The sequence below is a fragment of the Anarhichas minor genome, unplaced genomic scaffold, assembly GCF_050575085.1.
Source record: "Anarhichas minor isolate MPS153535 unplaced genomic scaffold, ASM5057508v1 ptg000040l, whole genome shotgun sequence".
NCBI lineage: Eukaryota > Metazoa > Chordata > Actinopteri > Perciformes > Anarhichadidae > Anarhichas > Anarhichas minor.
Genome location: NW_027466486.1, coordinates 4,912,248 through 4,927,977, shown reverse-complemented (window position 1 = coordinate 4,927,977; position 15,730 = coordinate 4,912,248). Strand labels below are relative to the sequence as shown.

Genomic DNA, 15,730 nt, shown 5'->3' with positions numbered 1-15,730 from the left:
TCATTGCCTAAAAGTAATTTAGCATACCACTCCAGGTAACGGTACCTACCACAGAACAATAGGAGCATACTTTAGGGATAGGTACCTACAACAATAGCATACCACTTTAGGGATAGGTACCTACATTACAGTACAGTCATTTAGCAGACGCTTTTATCCAAAGCGACTTACAATTCAGAGTCTATCACATTTCTACACCGTAGGCACAACTACGGGAGCAATTTTGGGGTTAAGTGTCTTGCTCAAGGACACATCGACATGCGACTAGCATACGGGGATTGAACCACCGACCCTCTGATTGAAAGACGGCCCTGCTATCCACTTAGCCACAGTCGCCCCGGACCTACCACTTTAGCATACCACTTTAGGGATAGGTACCTACTGCTGAACAGCATACCACTTTAGGGATAGGTACCTACAACAATAGTGTACCACTTTAGGGATAGGTACCTACTGCTGAACAGCATACCACTTTAGGGATGGGTACCTACCACTGAACAACAGTAACATACCATCGGCCACTTTTCGATCTTGGCGCTACTAGTCTGAGGTTATCCTCATGAGTTCAGTTAAGCCGGTCATTAAAGATTTTATGATTTTATTTGTTTTCTTCTAAACATGCAATACATTGTGAGTTTTGTGATGTCATATAAATGTCCTTTTATTATTTGTCTTGAGAACATGTATTAAACTGCAACAATTATGTATTGAATGTCTATTGTTTTATTTGGTGGGAATTAAATGCAAAAGTATTGGGTTGTATTACCCTTTGTAAATAAATGGTAACATTCTGGCATATTCCGTAAAACCCAGTTATCCTACTATCACATAACGCAATCCAGTATATGGTAAGATACCGTAAAAGTACATTTTGGTAGCTTCACTGTAAAAAAAAACAGTAAATTACGGGCGTCCCTGCTGCAAGTAAGTTACTGTTATTTTACAGAGAAATTGTTTAAAGTTTTTGTTGTGCAGAGTCCAAGAGAAATTTACACTATCTCTTTTAGTTACATATATATACACTGTGCACAATGGGTTTAGGATGCAAAGTCAAATGGAAAAAAGTAAATTGTCTTAGAGTTCAACACAGAATAGATTCATGATGATCATGAATCTATTCTGTGTTGAACTCTAAGACAATTCAAATGATAAGAAACATACTAACATCCTAATAGAAATTGTCCTGCCATCTAAAAAGAGCCTTTTTAGATTTAAATAAGCTGCTGTGTTTTAGTGGAAAAGGGTTTGAAATAGAAACAATTGAGGATGAAGATGTTTTTATTCTTACCTGTTAGCTTTTGACTTTTATTCTTAACAGTTAACTTGACAAACTGTTTACATAACGGAATGTTTAAGATTCAAATGTTCCCCCTTTTCCCAAATGTATTAACTTATTTTTTTGTTTCTAATGTCACGTTTAGTTGCTGTTAACATTGATGTTGGAAAAAATGAACTATCAAAAGAGAAGGTACAGTGTGACCGTCTTTATTAACAACGTGTCATACTATTCTGATACTGTATCGATGACAGTCTGAAGAATTGTTCTTCTGTGCTACAGACAGAAAGCTTCATGGACATACTCTGCTCACCAGTTGGCCTCTTATCCCCATCCTATTCAGGTACAGCACTCAGCAATTATCATCAATAATCATATTAATCTGACTTGAATGCAGATTGTTTTCTAAAACATGTTATCTCGTGTTGCACCACGACATTTCTGACTTCTTGCTTCCTCTCCATCAGTTCATACTCTCAGACCTGTTGATATCTCAGCTCTTTATGTCTTGGGAACTCCTCTCTCACACAGGTAGACAGCCACAAATACAATGCAGATACTTCCGTAATACTCGAGAAATACACAAACGTGGCATCCTGACTGAGCTGCCTTAAAGAGGAAGCTAATATTTTAAAACTTTTATCAACCCTCTCTTACTACTCTGGCAACTTGTCTGTCTTCTTCTTCAGAGATGAAGCATCCAGAGTCGTCCGTAAAGTCAATGGTAAGTCTATAAACTCTCACTCACATGCCTCTCAAACACTCACTGAGTGTTTCTACAATCAAGTAGAAATGAAGAGGTGTATGATCATCTAAAATACCAATTCGGTGTTTGGTTTTGAAAATAATTCTATTCATCTATCGAAGACAATACATTTTAATACGTCATACATATCAGTAAGTACCAGCACCTTCAGTATGCTGAATTAAAATTTTCCTTTATCATATTCTCAGACCTGGTTCAGGTCAAGGAAATGCCAGACACAGCGCACACTTTGTAGAAAAGATCTTAGAACAATAATCTTACAGTTTTGGTTAGTTAATCTATAAAGATAAGACAGGGGGCCATAAACACAGGTTCTTGACCTTCATTTCACACAAAAGTAAGCAAAACTTCCAACATAAGTGGAAGCTTTTACAATCAGCAGTTATCACATAATGTACATAATCCACCGTCTGATTGTAAAGTGTTTTACATGATGCAGATTAAGTCTAATTGTGTCTATGTGTGTTGAGTAGAGTTGCTGTCCATGTTTAACCCTGAAGTGATCACTCAACATGTGGATCAGACCACAGTGCAGCCCAGGTCACACACACGCCCACACAAACACAAACATACACACACACACAGTCGCACACATAAATGCTGTATGAGGATATTACTGCAGGTGTGTTATATGTGAGTGTGTGTGTGTGTGTGTGTGTGTGTGTGTTACAGAAGCTTGTTGGAGGAAGCTGAGGAACTGTCTCTCTCCCTTTCAAATCAGGTACACATTAACCCTCTCATAACAATTAAAAAAATAATAAGACTCTAACTGTAAATTATACAACCTGTATTTCAGAGGTGGGACCGAGTCATGTAAGGCAAGGCAAGTTTATTTGTAAAGCACATTTCAACAACAAGGCAATTCAAAGTGCGTCACATAAAACCATTAAAAACATCAAAACATAAGGCAAAAGAAAAGGAGATTCAAAAACAGTTAAGAACATTGATTGAAACATTAAAAACACTCATTAAAACATTAAAAAGCTAAAAATAGAATAAAAGTTGCAGTGCAGTTTAAGAAAATACAGTAGTAAAATGACTCTGGGAACAGAAAGTAGACCGGTCCCAGACAATCGAAGGGGTCGGGATGGTTCATAAGGTAGCAGCAGATCAGGTAGCAGTTTGGGGGGCAACCGTGGCTCACTGGCTTAAGAGGGTTGTCTGGTAACCGCAGGGTCAACGGTTCGATCCTCAACTGGGACGTGTCACGTGTCGTAGTGTCCCTGAGCAAGACACTGAACCTTGGGCTCCCCGGGCGCCTGTCATTGGCAGCCCACTGCTCCCTATATACAGGGATGGGTCAAATGCAGAAGTCAAATTTCATGTATATGTATATGACAATAAAAAGGGATTCTATCAGAGATGTATTTTGGCCCTGAACTATTCAGTGCTTTATAAACCAACAGCAGGATTTTTCAAAGAGTGATGTGATCCACTTTCTTGGTCTTAGTGAGGACTCGAGCTGCAGCGTTCTGAATCAGCTGCAGCTTTCTGATTGACTTTTTACAGAGACCTGTAAACACACCGTTACAGTAGTCCAGTCTGCTGAAGATAAATGCATGGACAAGTTTTTCCAAATCCTGAGACCTACAATTAGTTTTTTTTGTTGACCACCAAAATTTCTGAAAGCAAATTAAATTATCGTTGGTAATTTTTTTCCCCAAGTGCCGAGTGAAGTCTATTCACTGTGTTCAAGTCCAAGTCGATTTAAAGTATTTTTTGATTTTGTCAAGTCGAGTTTAAGTGATGAAATTTGTGACTCAAATCTGATTCGTGCAGGTGACACACTGGAAGCTTGTGCTGCTGTTTGCCCCGGCAGATTCCCTGTGTGACTGTTCACCAAATGTAAGATGTCTAACTACAAATAAATCATGTTTGATGGAGCAAACGTACGACTAAGTAAAGGATGTTAAGAGTGTATAACTGTTTATTTTGTTCTTCAGGTTGCCGCAGATGTTAAATCTGTTGTGCAGGAAGTGGAAGCAGCTCTGCAGTTGCTGCAGAAAACGGTATTTTACTTTTTATTGAATACAGTTTTGCCAAAAATAGTGAATAGAAAAAGAAAAAGAAAAGAAAAAGAAAAAACTCTAATTAGCTGGGTGTATGTTTACAGTTGCATCTCACTTTGGTTCACGTCATGGTCTGGAGTTCAAATCATCAGCAGGACAAGTGAGTGTTTAGAATTTTAGGTATTAAAAATCTAGCAAAATACCTAATATAAATTATAATTAGTCATTTATTTTGACATGATAGAAATCCTTTTCTTATGTACTATATGTATTATATCGTGTTGTCATCCTGTTGGTTGTCAAATGCATGTGGCAGTGATGTGCTCGCTTTTTATTTGCTGGCAGGTGTCAGTGTATGAGGAATGAAAGCATAGACCAGCGATTACGTAAAGCAACTCTTCTGAAAACACTGCAGGTAAAATACATATAAATAAATGGCAAATGTGTGGCTCATCTGAGTCATGTGATTGGCTACCTGCTTGACACATATCCATTTGTCTTGTTTTCAGGACTCTCTAAGTCAAGTCTTGGAAAATCCAAAGTGGAACAGTGAAAGGGCCGACTTCACTGCTGTGCTGCTGTCTGAGCCAGTTATCCTTGAACCCATCTCAGATTCAGTAAGTAAAGAAAATTATTTCCAGACACCAGTTATAATCAACAATACTGTTAACAACTGTAAATTATTCTTTCCAGTAACAATGCAAGAAAAACCCTTGAAATTGCTAATGTGTAACCAGCATATATCGTGTGTTTCTTTGTAGGAGAACACATGGTCTGACCTAAACCAATTAGCTGTCCAGCTGTGGAAAAACATGGTACGTTCTTATTAATTAAAGTCCTTGACAACATTTACAGGATAGGCTACTGTGTATATACTTTAGGCTGTCTGACAAACCAGCCGGCTGTAAACCTTTTTGATAGATATGTTGTTCTGACATTAAAATTGTCCCGCTCCCTCACCCTTTCCTGTCTATCTTCATCAGTATAAAAAAAAATCAAAATGCTCAAAGAATAATCCTAAAAAGAAGAAGAATATTAGATAGGAGATGTAAAGATTAACTTGATGAGATTGTGGATGACTCTTTCCAGCTTTGCTCGTTCTGCCTCAATCTATATGCAGATACCAGAATTGTGTAACCAGTACTGTTTGACACTGCATGGTCATTGGCTGCACAGCATTGCCCGCACATGAACCGGAAATCTTACGATCATAACTTTTCCTACTCCAGCTTCAGCCGTCGACAGGTGAGGCAGAGGTCATGGACACAAGTGTCATTAGTTCACTTTGCCCTACCGAGGTGAGATCCCGTAACACTGCTACAGAGAAATGTTTCAGTACTCAAGATACAATCAAGGTTATGATTTTAAATCCGATACTTATTGTTTGAACTGCAAACGTCTTTTCCATTCTCATCCCAGGAACAACTGTTCCTGCGTACAAATAAATATTCCCCCACTAAAAGGGAAGGCATAGTTTACAGGAACGCCTCTACACCAGCAGATCCTGTAAGTCTGTCCAGTCACCCTCAGAGCTAAAGTGTAGAATGGCAGCACATACAGTTAAATGTACTCAAATTTACTGTATGTTTTTCAGGTTACGGGTACTGAGATACCTTGCACAGACCGAAGTCCATCTCCCACTACACCCACTTCAGGTAGAAAAAAACCCTTTTGCTCTTATTCTGCTTCTGTGTTTTGGGAAATGTAGTTCAATCCAACCACTTTGTTCTCGGTGTAGTTCATGAACTCCGACCTGGAGATGTCAAGGTGGTGGCAGCAGTAGGCGACTCTCTGACAGTGAGTGTTTCCCTTCTCCTACTTTTTGTTGCTACGGCCTGAATATATATCTGAAAACATACTCATCCCAATAGGCATGAATAAAGATGAAGACCAGACATACACTTTATATAATGGTGCTTTTGTGTTGTGTGTGGATGTGTGCAAACTCAACTACCAAGAGATGAAACACTGGGAGTTAGGGTAGATTATAAGGCTCAAACGGCACTCAAAATGTAACTCTAATACAGAAAAGGTATTTGCAGATCTCCACAGCTGCAGGATCTGGCTCATTAAAAACTTCCTCTGGTTCTACTCCACTCTTACGATCTCACATCTGCTGTTTTTCTGCAGGCGGGCAATGGTGTGGGCGCAAAGAATGACAACCTTCTGTTAGTGATTAATGAGTACAGAGGACTGTCATGGAGGTAGGATAAGCTAAAGCACACCTTTGTTCTAATTTTGATCGTGTGGGAAAATACTTCAACAATTCATTTGGTAATTCTGTGAGCTGCTTTTGAAACTAACAAGCTGTTTCTTCATTTTTCAGCATTGGTGGTGATGAAAACATTACCACTGTGACCACTCTGCCAAGTATGTTTACTTCTTATTTATTTATTCTTTAAAATTGTAAAAGCCTTGCCTAAAATTAAATTTCATAAAAGCACTTGCTTAAGGTTTATCTCATCAAATATCAGATGTCCATCATTGGCCAGTTGTAGCCATGATAATGTCTATAATGATGGTGTTTTATCACCATCATTATAGACCTCTGCAGTTCTCATTTTTATGTCCGAGTGACCTGAATCAACTATATTTTTTAGGATACCTTTGATTATAAATATTAACATTCTACATCTTCAATAGCTATACAAAATGAACATACAAGTATTCAGAAATATACCAGAAGCTGGAAATTGCTTGTTTAAATAACACTTCAGAAATCCAATAAATCAAAGAATAACATGGTGAATTCAACTGGTTTGACAAAAAGAAAAACCTCAATGTTCACTTAACTTCATGTCGGGGTCTTGGGTTAACTGAAGATTTGATCCACACTGATTGTTCCAATATTTTTGCTGTTTGTTTGAAACAAAAATTCTATATTAATAACCGCATGTTCTACTAAATAATATAGAATGTGCGCCATTATGTGTATCATGTGTATGTGTGCTTTTTCTAACCTTCCCTGTGTTTGTGGTCTGCAGACATCCTGAGGGTGTTTAACCCCAACCTGACCGGCTTCTCAGAGGGGATAGGTAAAGAGGACTCTCCTAAAGCCTTCCTCAATCAGGCTGTGGCAGGAGCCAAGAGTGGGTCAGTCACAATATTAGTATTATTTATTTTTTACTCTCACTTACCCTTTGAATCTTGATAAATGAAACCTTCGCATTACTTATGGAACACAAGAACAAGAACAAGAATTTTACCATCAAACCTTTCTATTTTCAGGGACATGGTGCAACAGGTGCGCGTCCTAGTGGACAAAATGAAAAATGATTTGGTAAGGCAGTGAGTGGTAACCTACGGTAAAAACAAATGCTTTGTCTCAGTTTTATATTCCAATTTGTCTCAATTAACGCAACATTTACCTCTTATCTCCGTTACAGCGCATTGACTTCCACAATGACTGGAAAGTGATCACCATGCTTATTAGTGCCAATGACCTATGTGACGTCTGCACAGACAGCGTAAGCACTACTCTTTGGCATTATGCTTTGCTTTGATGTGATTGTTGAACTGTCTTACATTATCTGCAAAATTACAGATTTAGGATCTGTTGACATTTCCAAAAATGCTGTTCAAGATCTACTTCATAATTCCTTTTTCATATTGAAAGCCCTGATAATACAAACCTTAGTAAGCAAAGCCTTTATAATTGTTTTATGTCTGCAACTGACAATTATAATCATTTGTTTTGTTAATAAAATGTCAGAAAATACTGAAAAATGTCCATCAAAATTTCCCAGAGCTCAAAGTGACGTATTCAAATTGCTTGTTTTGTTGGATCAACAGTCCCAAACATAAATGATTAAGAAAACCAGCAAATCTTTCATGCTTTGGGTCTTGTGTACTTCCACAGATTGTTTTCTCACCCAGGAATGTGGTTGACCGTATCCGCCAAGCTCTGGACATACTCCATAGTGAAGTATGTTTTCGCCTTCATCACACAAACATACAACCTCACTCTATGTGAGCAATTTAAAAGTCATAATCCAAATGACAGACAGTCTACAAGCTTTGTGTTTTGTATCATCCAGGTGCCTCGTGCCATTGTCAATCTGATAGAGGTGTTAAACATTTTACCATTGCGTGATCTGTACAACGATAATACTCTGGGCTGTCCCAGCTCGTTCATAAGGTCAGTGATTTTTATTTTGGTTGTGTAAGACAAAAACAAACTAACCAAGTCAATCTTTAACAGTTTTGATGTTTGTGTTTCAGTTTAGTTTGCCCCTGCGTACTGAAGCCTAAACCAGGATCCTCTGAACTCCAGAAGGTCAAAGACCTCAACAAAGCCTATCAGGTACACAACAAAGCAGAGGGTTTTTTTTGTCCATATTCTTAAGCGCTTTACAAATGTACTTCATAGACACAAATTTACTACTCTTAATTTGACTTTGAGAATATAATTTAAACATCCATTCCAGGGGTTAAATCTTCATCATCATTATAATTAATTAACTTCACAAATATGTTTTAGCATCTACTGCATTTTTATCTGTATTATTTGAAAGTTCAAGTTATTGTCAATCTGCCCTTGTTTGAATGTGGAGCTACATATCTTGTATGAAAAAGTGCTTATTATTCATTATTAAAATATGTCACTCAAAGGTCAAACTCTTCTTTTTTGGTCTTCTATCTCTTGGCTGTCTTTCCGTCTAGCATGCTATGAGAGAGCTAATTGACTCTGGGCGGTATGACACGCACAACAACTTCACTGTGGTGCTGCAGCCTTTCCTCAGGGAGGTTGTCCTTCCCAAGTTAGAGGTAACACACCTGAAACATTACATATTCCTAATGAAGTTTTATTCATTTATTGTTCGTTTATTTTAACATTTTTTAAAGTTTCCTCCCTGTCCTTTCTTTTTAAAAGGATGGCCGGCCTGATCGCTCCTACTTTTCACCCGACTGTTTTCATCTCAGCCAGAAAGCTCACACTCTCATGGCTCAGGCTCTTTGGAACAACATGGTAGGATTTTCTTTATTATAAGACATTTCATTTATTGTATTTTGGCACATGTGGTGTTTATTTCTGTTGTAATGATCCAAAATAAATCACTGACTCTCACCATCTCTAGTTAGAGCCAGTGGGAAACAAGACCTTTACACAAGACTTCTCAGTTGCCATTGATCTGAAGTGTCCCTCTAAGGTGAGTGAGTCCAACAACTTATCAAAACCGACATACTACATAATGCTGTTTTATAATTTTTGCGTACTGACATGTTTTTGATTATTTCTTTATTAGACCAACCCATTTTTTAGGACTGCTGTCAACAGCAACTACACCGTTGCAGGCCCTCCCCCCACTCCTGCTCCTGCTACAGTATGTCATAGTTTCTGTCTTTCATACTCGGCACAACTTTAAAATGTAAAGTACTTATTATTTATGCATGATGCCAAAACTATAAATCCCTAAAACATGTTATTCTTTAGAATTGGGGCAGTGACTTCTCCTGCGTTAACACAGCTCCATCCAACTCTGTGCCCACTTCAGGTAAGCATTTTAAGGTGTCGCTATTACCTAAAGGCAATTAGAGATGTTAGATGTAAAATAAGCTCATTTTGATATTTGTAGCTCACAGGTTACGACCAGCAGATATCAAAGTGGTGGCTGCTGTGGGAGACTCTCTAACGGTATGTTTGTACACAAGAATGTGACCAAGGATTTTGTTCATTTTGCGCAGTAAAGAGATCTCAAGGCTCATGTAATATTTTTTTCCTAAAATGTTTCGTTTTATCTTGATATACTTATTTTATCCTTGTTTTTGCGTTTTGTCTTTGTCTCTGTTTTGAAATGCATTACTTCACAAGTGGTGGCGCAAATAATGCAATAATTATAGAAAGAGATGGAATAGATTCGTTTGTGCAATAAATTTAGCATTTTCTTTTCTTGTGCATCATTTTCACACGGTTTCTGCACAAGGTTGTCATATGTGGTATCATTTGTAGTTTAGAGAGCATTAGTATTATTAATTGAATGGATCAGAGAGAGAAACAGAGAAATGACAACCATCATTTTCTGCATGCAGGCCGGCTTTTGGTGCTCAGGCAACGAATCTCCTGCAGCTAAGAACTGAGTACAGAGGGGTGTCATGGAGGTGAGATACTGCACACAAACTACATACACAACACATATATGTACATTGGATTGTAATCATTGTATTCATTGTTTGCTTTTCATCAAAAAGCATTGGAGGAGACAAAACTCTTGAGACTGTCACAACATTACCCAGTAAGTTCAAAACCGTATCTGTCGCTCTGTTGCTCTATAGTGCGCAATAGCACCACTAGATGGCAGATTTGGACTGTAACAGAACTTTGTCTTTTGTGCAGTAATTTTCCTACTTTTTCACATCAGATATCCTTAAGAAGTTCAATCCTGAAATCAAAGGGGTGTCAAAGGGACAAGGGACAAGTCAGACTGGCTTCAACATGGCTGTATCAGGAGCTACAATATCGTGAGTTCCAACATTTCTTTGATCTGTCAGCAGGTTTGAATGGTTCACTCGTGTTTTAAGCTATGTTTGTCCATTTGAAAATTTCATACAGAGGAATCCCAGGGCAGATCCGACGCCTGATTGATACCATGAAGAATGACTCAGTGAGTTTAAATTGTGGTTCTATACTAAAACATGCACTGATGTTGTTTTGTGACCACAAATTTGCAAGAAAAGTAATCTTTGTTCTCTTTCTCTCTCTGTCTTTCTTATCGTTTCTCCATCGTTTCAACAAAAATAGACGGTGGATTTTGAGAATGACTGGAAGCTGGTGACCCTCTTCATTGGAGGCAATGACCTGTGTGATTACTGCAATGATCGGGTGAGTTGCTTTAACAAGTCGTCACAAAGCAGGAAAAGCAGGAGGAAGGACATTTTCAAAGCACTCCTTCCAGGTTGAAAGATTCTCCTGCCATGGCACAGTGGCCAAACATCCCGTAGTGTTGTGTGACGCCCTGTGTAGAGCCGTCTCATGATATCACTGTCCAAATGGGACCACGCACTGGAGCAGAATAATTAAGCTTTGTGTTGCAGCCCTCCCCTAATTGTTTTATTGTGTCAGAGTAAGATAAGAGCAGACGTTACATTACAGTCATTTAGCAGACGCTTTTATCCAAAGCGACTTACAATAAGTGTATTCAACATAGGTATTCAAGAGAACTACTAGTCACCAGAAGTCATAAGTGCATCTCCTTTTTTTAAACAAGCATCTAAGAGCATAAACCAGAGCAAAAGTACAGTGCAGAAACAAAGTAATACAAATACAATAAGTGCTAAGAAGGCTCAGGGTAGTACTTCTTGAAGAGGTGAGTTTTCAGCCTGCGCCGAAAGATGGGCAGCGACTCTGCTGTCCTGACGTCAGTGGGGAGATCATTCCACCACTGTGGGGCCAGGACAGAAAAAAGCCGTGACCGGGTTGATCGGCTTTTTGGTCTGGAGAAAGAGCTGTTCCTTTCACTGCCCTGTAGGCTAGCACCAGAGTCTTAAACTGGATGTGAGCTGTTACAGGTAGCCAGTGTAGAGAACAGAGAAGGGAAGTTGTGTGGGAGAACTTGGGGCGATTGAACACCAGGCGAGCTGCAGCTTTCTGGACAAGCTCTAGAGGTCTGATGGCCGACGCCGGGGCTCCGGCAAGTAGTGAGTTGCAGTAGTCCAGGCGGGAGATGACAAGAGCCTGGATGAGCACCTGTGCCGTCTCGTCAGTGAGGAAGGGGCGAATCTGCAGGAGCATATAACCGATGCAATGTTTGCTGAGAATGACAGTTGGTCATCCAGGGTCACACCCAGATTCCTCACAGTCCGAGTTGGCGTCACCACGGTATTGTCAATGGTGATGGACAGGTCTCGGTGCGGGCAACCCTTCCCCGGGAGGAACAGTAACTCGGTTTTGTCCAGGTTGAGCTTGAGGTGGTGTGTCGTCATGCACTTCGAGATGTCAGCCAAGCACGCATCGATGCGTGCCTCCACTTGAGTGTCACCGGGGGGAAATGACAAGACCAGCTGGGTGTCATCGGCATAACAATGGTAAGAGAAGTCATGCGAGTGAATAACAGAACCCAGAGATGTTGTGTAGAGCGAGAAGAGAAGAGGGCCCAGGACTGAACCTTGTGGAACCCCCGTAGTCAGCATGCGTGGTTCCGACACGGCCCCCCTCCATGTCACCTGGTAGGATCGACCTGTCAGGTAGGATGCAAATAGGGAGAGTGCAGAGCCTGAGACGCCCATCCCCTCGAGGGTGGAGAGGAGGATCTGGTGGTTCACCGTGTCAAATGCCACAGACAGGTCCAGGAGAATCAGGACAGAGGAGAGAGAGTTCGCTCTCGCGGCGTGAAGCGACTCTGTCACCGCAAGGAGGGCTGTCTCAGTCGAGTGACCCACTTTGAACCCGGACTGGTGGGGGTCCAAGACGCTGTTCTGGTGGAGATAGGAAGACAGTTGGTTCCATTTTGGGGAAATTAGCAGGCCAGTACCACCGCCTCGCAGCTCTGGGAGTGTGAGAGTAAGAGTACACATCTGACAATGCTGCGGGTGTGGTAGTGTTTTCTGGTGTGATCCAGGTCTCAGTTAGAGCAAGAAAGTTGAGGGAGAGCAAGGATGCGTAGCCTGAGATGAACTCAGCTTTCGGGCACTGCCGACTGGCAATTCCAGAGCCCCCTGCTACCACTTGCTCGCCATTTTGCCTCCATTTCCCATTTTATCTCTCTCTCTCTCTCTCCATTACTCCCCTCGCACACCACTGACAGTGTAGTCTCTCTTGTAATGTTTGTGCTTTGAAGCAGAATATCAAAGCACAGCATCAATCTAAGATGGGCTCTGAGACTGTGGTAGTGACAGCTTAGAGTTAGTTGTTGCTTGTACGCTCATACATAGAAGAGTTGTTAATGACCAAATAAGGCATGAGTACTCGTGTTCACTATTGATTAATAAAAAGCCTTGTGCTTTGTGTGTAATTGTATTATTCTTTTGTTCTCAAAACTACAGGCCTCTTTGTCACCTCAGAACTACAGGCAACATTTGATGACAAGCTTGGATATACTTTACAAAGAGGTAAAATAATGATGTTACCGACTAAGAAATAACTGTTGATTACACAAAAAATACTGTAATGTAAATTCACAGTTTCACCTCCCAGATTAAATAGGTTTACATTTTCTTCTCTTCTGACTGTAGGTTCCCAGGGCAGTTGTCAACGTCGTGGAGATCCTAGAAGTTGAAGGCCTTCGCAGGCTCAAAAAGGATAGTTTCGGGTGCAATGTGTTACAAAAGTACGCCCGATCGACCCACACATGCCAAATCAATTCTACATGGATTCAGACCACTGAGTCCAAGGCACATTTGCTCCTTTGACTACAGCACTTTTCTTGATATTGATCTAATACCTAGTCAGTCCAGCAAAGAAATATATTATGATTTGGTGTTTATTAAAGAATACCTCATCCCTGAATCAATGACACATCATATCATGTGCTATGCAAAAAGCAGCACTCTGTATTCAGTGATGATTTGATTTTACTATCCTAGATCAACTCTTTATTTTCACCCCTGATCCTCAGGCTTGTCTGCCCATGCTTCTTGTTACCAGCAGAGGATTCCCCAGAGCTGGCTGAAGTAAAACGGATCAATCGAGATCTACAGGTGAACAGACTGGAACTGTGTGACCAGCATCTAGTTAAAGTTCCCTTGTCTACTCAAAATTGTGTTTGCTTAAATCTGACATTTAGACATGTACTCACAAACATTACAACTAGTTTAGAAGCCAATCATGGTCCAATATGCAACATACAGAACATATAAGTGTGATGTGGACAGGTATTTCAGTGTAGTAAGAGACATCTTATCTTCAGTAGTTAAATTTTTGTAGTGAAAATATTTGCATTTTCATAGATTCTGGATTTTTTAATGAGTGAGAAGAAGCAGATGGATTTTTTTAACAAGATATTTTAACTTTTGTGGTCTTTCTTTCAGTTTGAGATGCAAAAATTGGTGTATGAAAGCCGCTATGATGGAAGAGAGGACTTTACTGTGGTCGTGCAGCCCTTTTTTAGGAACACCATCACTCCTTTGAATGTTGTGAGTCTTCCGTGTACCCCTGAGCCTCCACTGCACTCGACAAATACAAACATATACGCTAGCTTTAGTGCAGTAACAAGCCCTTGATGTTGTGTTATTTCTTCTCCAGGACGGCATACCTGACACCACCTACTTCTCTCTGGACTGCTTCCACTTCAGTGAACGAGGACAGGCTGACATGGCTGCAGCTCTCTGGAATAACATGGTGAGTCCGGCAAGGCGGGCAGTTAATGGCTAAGGGTTTGACAGGGGAAGGGTTGTGGATAAGTCCATGGATGGATTATGAGATAATGGGCCCCTGGGCACAGACATATAAAGGCCACGTCGCCTCTCCTACATAGGAGCAAGACACACAACTTTATGGTTATTTAGCCTCTTTTTGTTGTGTCTCTTTGTGGTCATGTTGTGTCTCTTTGTAGTTACTTTGTGTCACGATGTAGTTGTTTCGCCCCTTTTCATAGTCGTCATGCGTACCTTTTCTCTTTGCAGCTTTTTTGCATCTCTTTGTAGTTGTTTTTGTGTCTTTGTAGTCTTTTTGTGTCTCTTTGCAGTCGTTTATGAGTGTTTGTGGTAATCTTTTCCTGGTTGGTACGTGTCACTTTGAATGATATTTTGTAGGTTTAGACCAGGGAGGGGGCCGTAACACTTGTTGCCCCGTTCAGTTATTCATCGAGAAGTCTTTCTAAATAACCACATCTCTCTGCAATTTAGTCATGGTCTGAGCAAAGATGTACTCTGTTTTATCTGTAGCTGGAGCCAGTGGGTAAAAAACAGACGTACAACAACTTCACAAATACCAGAAATAACGTCAAGTGCCCCACTGAGGTAAGGAATCTGCCACACAAGCACTTCTCACCTGCTGCTGCTGACCTACTTGAGAGTTATCCGTACAATTTGTGTATAATTGCAATAATGGTTCATAAAAGTGTGTGTGTGATTAAATAGAAGACCTTCCCTCTTATGCGTTCCAGGAGAATCCTTACATCTTCACAAAGGTGAACAGCTTGGCCAGTTCGACCATCACCACCACCCCAGCACCCACAAGTCACAGCCCAGCCCTGCCTCTCACCCCCGGTTGCACAGAAAGTGTGCCAGTGTGGCTCGCTGCTGTACTGGCTGCTGTACTGCTGTACTGACCAATCAGGTCTTCTGATTGGCTGGTTTGTCACCTGGCTCCTCTTCTCCTGCAGAGCCGAGAGAAGCAAGCGGAGGATGACGACTGCAGTGGAGATGAAGGGCAGATTTCATGTGCAAACATAAAGGCTGAAATTGCTGCCTTCACATTAAGTTATTACTGCTGTTATGATTGTATTAAAAGGGTCTAATGATAGAGGGTGTCGTTATCTGTGCAGCTTGTAAAGCCCATTGAGGCACATTTGGGATATTGGGCTATATGGATACAATTGACTACTTAACTTAAAGTAAAATATATTTGCATTCAGTGCTGTCATACTTTTAACCAGCTCCTGGTGGATGGAAATATAAACCTTGTGTGGATTTTGTGCAATGATGAATACTTGGAAAGACAATGTAATCATGCCTTCTAATGTCTTTGATTGTAATAATTCTCAATGTTTTTTTTGGTTATTTGGAATAAATAATTTGCAATAA

The 15,730-nt window shown here is 40.3% G+C and overlaps 1 pseudogene; it reads left to right on the top strand.

Annotated features, from left to right (window-relative positions):
• The first annotated feature begins 1,570 nt into the window (after positions 1-1,570).
• On the top strand, positions 1,571-15,725 carry LOC142968261 (phospholipase B1, membrane-associated-like; annotated as a pseudogene).
• The last annotated feature ends 5 nt before the right edge of the window (positions 15,726-15,730 follow it).